Below are 10,640 nucleotides of genomic sequence, written 5' to 3'. Positions count from 1 at the left end.
CACTTGTTTGAGCACACCACCCCACTTGCATCTGAACTTCATGAAACAGGATTACAAAAAAGTGTATTCCTTTTATAAATGAGCATTTTGTTGTATTAAGCCTATCACATATAAATACACGAATATATAGCAGCATTAGAAAATAATCAAAGGAGCTATGGCTTTTGGTTGACTTTTCCTACTTTTAAAAATTGCTATTTTAAGATAGGTTCTTTTCCGTTTTAGTTTGCAAGTATCCCCCTATAGCTGCTCTTTCTCTCAATATCATTACAGAGCAGCGTCTTCTGAACATTTAACAGCCAGCAGCTTCAGCATTAAAATTCTTGCTTAATGTCCTGATCGGTGAAAGCTCTATTTGGTTTACACGAACACAGGTATGTCTTGGCTTTTTGGGTGTGCTAGGATACTAGAGTCATCCTAGGGGGCTGACGGATGCCACGTGATGAGATGTAGGGAAGGTCCACGCATTTCTTAAGTGGTAGCTGAAGTCGAGTGAGACACTCCTGGGCCATTCAAATGACACTTGACACAAGCTCTGCAAGAATCTGTTCCTTTGCACAGAAAGTGTGGGGGCTGGTTTCCAGTTTCTAGAAACAATGGTATACATAGTTTCTGGTTTGGTGCTCTCCCTACTCAGTACTGTTTTGCTATGCCCTGTTGTAATGGGAGTGGAGGTGGTGATGACAAAGGTGCCTCATTCTGCCACAAAATTCAATTTTCTATATGTTGTCCAAAAGCCTTGAGAAACATCTTATAGCTGTTTTATAGAGACATGGTATTTGCTGTTGGTAGAGAACGACTATCAGACTCCTACAAAGTAGATGTTGCTATATAGGGCATATAACATTTCAAAAGAATTATTATTTTTTAGAATAAGCATATTTTTCTAGAGCTAGTCTGTTAAAATTACTAAAATTATTAGTTCTATCATAGATTAAAATAGTCTCAGCCTGGAATAAAACCCTGAATCCCAAACCCCATTTGTATCCTGCTGAAAGCTCTTCTACTATACAAAGTTACAGCCAGAGCACAGTTTTGTGTTTGAGTAACCACAAAAACCCTTTAGTACAATTTAAAACACTGCTGATGCTACTGCACAGTCCTGAATCCAATGTCCAGGCATTTCCATAATAGTAAATAATCCCAGATGTAAAACCAGTTAGGTCATCATTATTGTTATCACCCTACAACAAATACCAGAAGAATTAGTAATGACCAGCCACTTGCTGTAAAGTGTTAGAGAAATATGTCTTCTATACTATGCATGCAATAAATGATGTGGCTGGAATGTAGGGGAACATTGGTTTGATTCCCTGCACCTGGAGGCTTGGGGCTGTTTATGTCTTTCTCCTTTCAGGTCAAATGTGGGTGTCCTGATTCAGTTTCTTTTTTATTTATTTATTTTTACGATGTGTGCTTTTTCAGTTTTTATTTAGCCTTTGCATAGGCGAGGGCATTTAAAGTAATACCTCATTCTCTTTGCGCTTATTTATGCGTATGACATACACTTACACCATAGCTGTGACTGTCTGGAGAATAACGATTCAATGCATGAAAGCTCTCAATGTCTGACATTTGCTTTTAGTCTGCATGGGAACTAAACCAAAACAATCCTGATTTTTTTTTCTAAGAAAAATGTCAAAACAGATGTTTTAAGGGCAGGGTGGGGAATGTTTTTAGCTTTTCTTTGTTTCTATTTGTATCGGCAAAAACTATTGGAGAAATATGCATACATGAAGGATTGTCTCCATAAAAGATCACTGAAATTAAAGCAATTCCAGTAAAATATGCTGATTTTAGGAATCAATAGGTCAATAACAGTATTATCTCAGTGTCCCTATTAGCTATGTCTATAAACGTTTCAGAACACACCTTCATATGTTTCCCCTACAGCAGATCTAACGCGTATCTATTTCAGAATAAATACATTAAGCCGTTCACAGAAACATAAATATATTTGTGAGCACAAGACAGTCATTTACACTTTAGTTTACATACAACTTTAACACACACATAATAGCAGCTATAAAGCAATTCATCACTTTACTTTCTTTTTCCCAACAGACATGTTTTTCACACCTTGTGTGGCTGGAATAGGAATCAGCTCAAGGGTGTAAGGCAGAGGTACAATAGCAATATGGAGGTCAGTAAAAAGAAAAAAAAAAAAAAAAACTTCTACAAAGAGCATCAAAATATATCCCAGTATTTCATGAGTACTTAATCTGATCAATACCATAAGTGAGAATCATATAAAAGACATCTGTTATTTTAATAAACTATAGACTTTGAAGAGATCCATTTCTTCATTACCGCCCCATATCCAGATCATGTCTTTATGAAACAGTATTCAGACACGTTCTCTGCAAGGATTTTACTATCTCATTTTTTCCATATAACTAGAGAATTTGTCATCTGTAGCAAAAACTAGAGGGGTAGGTCAGGTTTATAGCTAGTCTACAATGTTTTTAAGGACACTATTCTTCCCTGGAGCTCGCTCTTAAGGAGCTGCCTTTCTACAGAAGTGGTGGGAAAGAGAATGGTATCCTATTTTGGTAGTTTGGGGTAACTAGAAATGAGCCTTCTCATGCACAGCTGAACAACAGACTGCTCAAACAGCAGTCTGAGCAGTTAAAAATTAAAAAAATCGCACTGTCTATGGTGAACTAGAGTTCCTGGTTGGGGTAGAAGTAAAATATTAAAGGAAATTCCACAAGAAAATTGTTGTATTTGGAAGTTAAAATCTGTTCTAAATGCAACTTTTGTGCTGGTAAAAATGCAGTTGGCTATGATTTTTTTTTTTTTTTAATCTTTTAAACTGAGATGTATGCAATTATGTGCTTACTTATATCGGTTCTACTCTATGGAGAAGAATAAATGAACTATACCAGTGACAGCAATTTCATACCATTATGCCAGCAAATCATAGCCACACTTAAGGGATTGCACTACATAAGTCTTCTGATATAGTCATAACAGTTCAACTCTTGTGTGTAAACAGATCCTTTTAGAATATGGCAAGTATCCTGCTGATCTGTGCTTCTTACTAGAATTACTAGCCTCCTGTGAAAGAGCCAGAATATTTCTAATATTTCTACTTGCATTTTATTGCTTCCTGTTCCCATCGCAGCTAAGTAGAGAAGTTTAAGGAAGAAGGCTTTATAAATAATGAAATTATTTATCTAGTAAGCATACTTTAACTTTATAAATGCTGATTTGCTTTTTGTTGAAGATTTTGGTGAATAGTGAAGGAATTAGTTGTATAAACAGGGAGGCAGACTCTAGACATAGCTGAAACAGTTCACACGTTACTCCTCTGTACTTTTACGAGCAGAGGAAATTCTTTCATTTTTGTATTGCTTGAGTTCTCCTCTTTAATCTTCTTCTGTGTAGTCTATAATTTATTTGCTTTTATGGGGAAGACAAAAGATGTATGTTCTTCTGCCTAATAAACTGAGCATAAATTCAAATCTAGTTTCCACAGTGATGTAAGAAAAAAAAAATAAAAAAATCACACTTTACAGAGCATACTTGACTATTTCATAAATGTCTAAACAGACTGTTTATTATTATGGACACACAGACTTGTCTGCGTAAAAGTCAATTATGACAGAAGCACCATTCCACCACTTGTTTTTTCCATCTGTCTTTTGACTTCTACCCCTTAAGCAATGGTAAAGGCATCACATTCAACACTGTTTATAACAGTTGGGTCTTTCTGTCAATCAGTTTAAGTAAAAAAATAAAAATAAAATAAAATGAAATTGACATTATAAAAAGCAGGCGCTTGATAACGTTAACCAGTACAGGAACCTAAACCTTTGTGATCTGTTGTAGCAATTAATTATACTGTATTCTCAGGCTGCATATACTCAAAACACAAGCTAGTAAATTGACAAGTTGTCTGGGACTTCTTTGTGTGTGTTAATGTACTTTGTATCGACCTTTTATTAAGCAGAATTACTGTTTGTTTGTTTGTTTGTTTTTTTTTTTGTAAGAGATTCTTTGATTTGTACGTAATTTTTTTGAATTATCATGCTGCTTCCAAGGCTCCCATTTAAAGCCAACAAACAAAGTCACAACTAAGCTTGATGGCACCGTCAAGCTTGATGGCTAAAAGTAAAGAAAAAAGGATGCACAGTGGAAAGGCTAGACAATGTTTTATACCTCAAGCATCTTGAGCCTGGGTGCTTCATTTCTGATGAAGGCTAGTTATGAATAACTGAAAACTGGTACCAGTTTTGTAGTCTTCATGTTGCATGGAATGAAGAGGTTTAAGGTTCTGTTTCTTTGTTTGTTAATCTCATCAGAGAAGCAAAAAATTATGTAGACTGTTGAGAGTTGCAGGTTCTTAGTGGTAAGGTACAGTTTGAGTTGCCTTTGTGAATAAATCCAACATGATCACTGCCAGAAAAAAAAAAAAAAAAGTGTAGCCTGCATGGCAACTTTTAAGATCATGTACTTTTGTTTCAACATTGTAAAGGTCTAGGAGATTTTATATGGAGAGATGGAATACCGTAGCAGTTGAAGAGAGGATGTAAGCAGTGCATTTAAAAAAAAAAAAAAAACAAACAAAAAAACAAACAAACAAAAAACAAACAAAAAACAAAAAACAACACTGTTATCTGACTACCTGCCATTCTGGAGAGTTAAAAAAATAAGTGTTCTATATAGAGAAAACAATAAAGACAAAAATAAACTTGATTTCTTTCTTGGAAACGAAAGCAGACAAATACAGTTTCTTCTGAATTACCACATTAAAAAAAAAAAGGAAAACTCTTCTTTCTCATCCTTATGAAGGAGAAAATTTCCATGAGAAATTGAACTTATAATCTGGGTGGTATCCTAGAATTTTCATCAGTAACTTATTAGAAGCAGGTTTTCACCTCTAGTAAGAAAATGACATTTTCCTGTAGTAGTGCTAATGAAAAATAATTGTTTCCATTGCAAATTTTATGATTTTGAAAGATATACAACACTGTTGAAATATGAGTGTTTTTAGCTGTCCTTAAATGTTTCATGATGGTGTTTGGTTTTGGATTTTGTGAGACTGGAAGGTTAGAAGCTTTTTATTTTGTCATAAATACAATTAAAAATGTTTCTCTGTGTAGTAAGAGCTCTTTGTTCTGCACTTTCTGCAACTTAGAGTGGTCTTCTGTTATCTTTCTCCTTAGCAGGCTCCTCATCGTGTTGTAGAACAAAGAGTTTTGACTAAATTTTTATGAAAGTCCAAAAGCAAAACAAAAGCAGCTATTAAAAAAACAAGAGTTTGCAGATGGATAAAATAATCAATAACATTCCCCACAATGTGAATAAAATTCCTAGTAGAGTCAAGTAAATGAAACTACTAGGATAAAAAACATTGCTTTAGGTGCAAGGGAAAAAAAGTGCATTTAAAAGTATTAGCTGAAAAAGAAAACAATAAGAGAAAGTAAAACATATTAAACAATGAAAAAGGTAGCGTTTAATAAATCTCTCTCATACTTGTTTTGAAAGCATAGAAGTGATAGAGTGATGAACTACTCTACGTTAGCAGTTGACGACTGATGGTCTTCTTGAACAGGGAATTGACTGAATGTCTCACCCATTCGTGGTAATTACCAATGTGTTTTATAATACCAAGGACATTGTAGAAACTTAAGTATTTGTTACAATTTTCCAAATGGGCAGTCAAGTCGACCAAAGCAACTATAGGCTCATTAGACAAACTTCAGGCTGACACAGCCTTCTACCAATTACAAGAAAAGAATTAACATTGGTCAGTGTACAGTGTGTAAATAAATCTTACCAAATAAGCCTGAATCATTCTGTAATCAAATTATGGATTTGTTTCATATGTGAGTTGATAAAATATGCTTAGACATGCTTAGGTATGCATTTGATATCATATCATATATGATCCTTTACCTGCAAGGATAAAGCATAGAATATATGCTGTCTAGCTGAGGCACCTTAGAACATAGATAAGGTACAACAACTGAGTGCAGGTGTTTTAACAGGGCTGTCATAGAAGCAGTAATAGTAGGGTTGACCCGCTTCAATATTTTTATCAGTGACCTTGGGGTAAAGTTAAAATAACAACTGATAAAATTAAATCATGATTGAACTAAAGCAACTAAATAATTACGGTTGCTATAGTACTTATATGGGTCCATCTGGAGCCATTGTCTGATAAATTGGAACTATTCAGACAAAATCGATTTTAATGGAGTTTAGTGTGTAAATTTAAATTGAGAAATTCATAGCGCTGCTGTAGTTGTTGACTAATTTTTTCGAGCTAAGTTCCTTAGAAGAGTGTTGAGAACGGTAAAAGCTTCTCATGAACTCCTGTGCTATGTGTCTTCTAGCGAACTAACCAGGACTAAGGTTTTGCCTTAAACATATCATTTAATTGTGAAGTGATTGCCTAGAACATCTATGTTATGGCACCATCTGAGGTAAAGCTTAGTCTTAGCTACCTTTTCAGTTGAATTCATAATATATGTGACGCCATACTAAATATTTTTGAAAGCCAGATAATATAGATCTGTTGCATTTTGTTTGTGTAATGATCAGTCATATTGAAGGAACTCCACATACACAGGTAATTTTTTTTCCAGCAGAACCTCTAATACTGTAGCTGTTGTTCTTTACATCAGCAGAGTAACTGACTGAAATCATATGTGAAGCACCCTTCAAAAAGATGTTAAATAAGGCCTTTCTACAGTGGGAGGGGAAAGTGAAATGGGTGTTGGCCTAAAGATGTACTGCTGCAGCATTACAAGCTAAATGTTTTATATGATTTGAAAGGAGTGACATGCTATTTCAGCTTTTTCAGTAACCACTTTGGAGTATCTGTACTATTTCCTTTGGGTAATGTTCTGAGCTGCAATCAGTTCCTTAAAGTGCTGTTCCTGCTGATTTGTGCAGGAGGTCAGTGAAGGCAGAAACCACCTTTTAAAAGCGTATCAAGTTTCATTAGTGCTAGTTCTTTCCTTACTCTTAACTGTTTGGAAACCTGTTCAGTGGATTTTGAATCACAGATATGTAGTTTGAAGATGTTCTAATGTATCATTTAATGTCCCTTTAAGAAGACAAAAATTAAGTACCGCAAGCATAGGTGATATTTGCAGTTTGTACAGCGTAGCTCGGCATTAATGGCTTACTGGAGAAAGTTGACTTCAAGTTACAACCAGTAATTCTCCAAAGTACAGTGAAATGAACTTCATTTAAAACTTCTCTTGTGTATGCAGGCAAAAGTGAACCGTGGTTTACAATCAAGATTAGTACAGCCCTCTACAGACGAGGCAAGGAAATCATGTACATTTGTATCCCTGAAGATGTTGGGTCAACAGAGACCTTTCTCAAGAATCTCTCATTTCTTAAATGAAATAAGATCTAATCTACCTTCATATTGCTGTCTTCTTTTATCTATCACCACCCTGGATAGAAGATTTTTTCAGTCATTTGATAAAAATGTAAGAGTTGCTTGTTCTATTTTTATATTTTTAATGATACAATAATTCAAAAAATTTTTTAATTTTGACTCAAAAAATGGGGAGGAGGAATGAAGTAAATTTGTAAAGCTCACGTCTTTTATCGTGCAAAGATTTGGTCAGTTCGTTTAGATCCCTGAAATTTGCAAAGTTTTAAATCAAGGGCTTTAGCTTAAATTAACCTCAATAGCAAGTTTTCATTGGAATGGTTGAGATTTGGCTATTCTTCAATACTAAAAGGTCAGTATTCAATTAAAATAATTCAACTTGAGCAAGTTTTTCAATAGTTTAACACCAGATTTTGTATCATCAAAATAACTTTTATTGGGGTATTTTAAGAATTGCTTGTAATTTCTGTTTGGATGGATTTTTTTCTTTAAATATAGGTTCTCTATATTTTTGACATACTGGCATCAAAATTCAATCTAAATCAAGGGATTTACAAATGAATACACAGTGTAAAAAAAAAAAAAAAAAAGCCTATGGATATGTTCATAACTATTCACTTTTAAAACTCAATGAAAATTTTACGTGTTTTGGAATAAACAGTTCTGGATTCACTTTGTCCCCAGTTACAGGTCAAGAATTGTCTACTTTACTTAAATCAGTTATTCATTCCTACAAAATAGCATGAGTGCAAATTAATTCTGGGCAATACATATTTCTCTTTATGCATGCCGCAAGTAATGGAAATGGTTCTGTGAATTTAAAAGCACTGTTGTCCTCACAGGGAGTGATTCTGTGCAGGTCTCTTGATGCTGAATAGCTCAGAGGAGGTTGTTATAATACATTTCAAGAGCAGCCTGGATTTAAGCTTTGGACTCAAAGACTTGGAGGTATTTTAGCCATCTTTACCCAATTACCAACATCTGATCTTACGATCAGACATCTTTTTTGAACCAGCGTTATATACAGATACTATATAGTTATACTTATGTAACTTCTAATGTAAACAATGTTCTACTGATTTTACAGGGCTTTTACATACTAATATTACATTATATCCTCACATAAAGAAGCTATATTCCAGCCTGTTTTACCACAACATGGACATTGTGTTGTTTAAATTACACAGGTAGAATTAAAATAATATTAAAACAGTAGAAATTTTAATGTACCTGAGCTCAGAAGAAAAAGGTCAGAACATTTAACTTTTTTTTTTTTTTTTTTCTTCCTACATCTGCTAGTAATATGTTGAAGGACTCAGGACAAATCATTTTTACCAAATCATCTAAAGTCTGAATGCAATTATTTTTAATTTTTACTAAAAAGTAAGAGAAGTGAGATTTTGCATTATTTACTTAAAGATTACAAATCATTAGGAGATACAGCTTTTGAAATGGTAAAATTAACATTGATTTTTCTTTTTGACATTATTCACCGGAATTAACAGAAACATGACATGTCAAAATGCAAAATCATAAAATAGTGAAATTTATCTTCAATTTCAAGCATATTTCTTTTATCATTTTTATTATTAAAATTAGCTCAGCTTGGAATGTGCTTGTTCAAAGGCCAACATATCCGTTAGTTGAACAGATAAGCAGTAACAAGCATAAGGAATTCAAGGTGGATTTATTGGGACAACTGGAAAGTGAGAACCATCTTAAAATACTTTAAAAAATGACAAAGTTATATGAGTGAAAGGTGGGAGGTGAGAGTGGAGAAAAAAAAGAGACTGCAATTGGCCCCGGGTAAAGACAGGAAAATGGAATCATAAATCATGTAAGACAGCTGTGTTCTTTTATCCATGCATCCAGATGTTCTCACTAAATGTGTAACAACTTCAGAATTATTTTACAAGGAGGAGAGGGACTGTGAATATTCCATTTCTCTCTTTCTTAAACAATACTTGCTGGGAATGTTTGATGCCAAGTAGAAACTTTGACCTATGTTTGCAGGAGACCAAAATCTGAACAGAGTTCATAAACATAATTCCTAATTGACCTGGATTATGATATGATTTAAGCAGTCAGTGCTGAAAGGCTGAAGCTGTATTTAATCTTTAGTTAATCTTTTTGAAAACAGAGACTAGAATCTCTGTGTAGAGTATCTGGATATACAAGGCCAGATACCCTCACTCACTAGGAATTTCGAAATGCTAACCAGTGTCTTTGGATGATGGAGTTCTTTTAGAATTAGAATCAGTTGCATATTGAATTTGGAAGTAGATGAATTTTAGGTAGCAAAAAAATGAAATTATGAGTTACTTCAGATATGTTTTGAGATGGTAGCACTGGAGTAAGCATGACAAAAGATATCGAAATAACTCCCAAATGGAAATTGATTTTCCTCCCTCCTCTCTGATTCATCTTTAAAACATAATAGTTGGTCATAAAACAACTTTCTATTTTGCTTGGGAAAAAAAAAAAAAAAAAAAAAAAAAAAGTAAAACATTTCCCATTCTTGCAAATGTTTCTTTATAACCTAGAAGTAATAGGTAATCATATTTTTTTTCTTTATGTTTATTTTCCCTTTACAATCTAGTTTTGAAGCTTAAAGATGACTCCTTGGAGCTATTCTATAACCATCTGGAAAGATACTTTATGCTCATAATTTAAAAAAAAAGGCAATCTACTGGGTATTATTAGGTTATTTCTGTAATTACAACTCCGTGACTGAAGGCAGCTATTAAGTGATTATCACACCGTTGTTTGCTACAGAGGGGAGAGGAGGATGAGTCTCCATTAAATTGTCAAAGATCTGTGAATGTTCTTAAAAAGGTGCAGATATTATATTTTCTTTTTAATTTGGTTCGCAGGGACCTGAACCACTATTCTTAATTTAGCTCAGTGCAGAAATATAGAGAAAAAGGCAGATTACCTCTGCATTCAGAATTTACTATTGAAGTCACAGATAAATAACTGCATCTCCAGTGAAAAATACAGAAGCTGATTCTTTGTATTGAAGAAGCATGATCTTTTGCTTAAAAATTATATGACTTGCCTAGTGTTACATTCCACAAAAACCTGAGTCCCCATAAACTAGAGTATTTTTCTCAACTTTGTTCTCTATAGTTAAGAGCATGATAAAATTGAAGGTGATATTTGGTCTCTATAGATTATTTCTGTGTCTTTACATAAAAGCAGCCACTTCACAGTAGTAGAGATTCTTGCAAGATTTATCATGGACTGAGATGTGAGCATTTTAAAATATGTTAGAAGACAC

The sequence above is a fragment of the Anas acuta genome, chromosome 5 (assembly GCF_963932015.1).
Source record: "Anas acuta chromosome 5, bAnaAcu1.1, whole genome shotgun sequence".
NCBI classification, from domain to species: Eukaryota; Metazoa; Chordata; class Aves; order Anseriformes; family Anatidae; genus Anas; species Anas acuta.
This window is presented reverse-complemented; position numbering follows the sequence as displayed.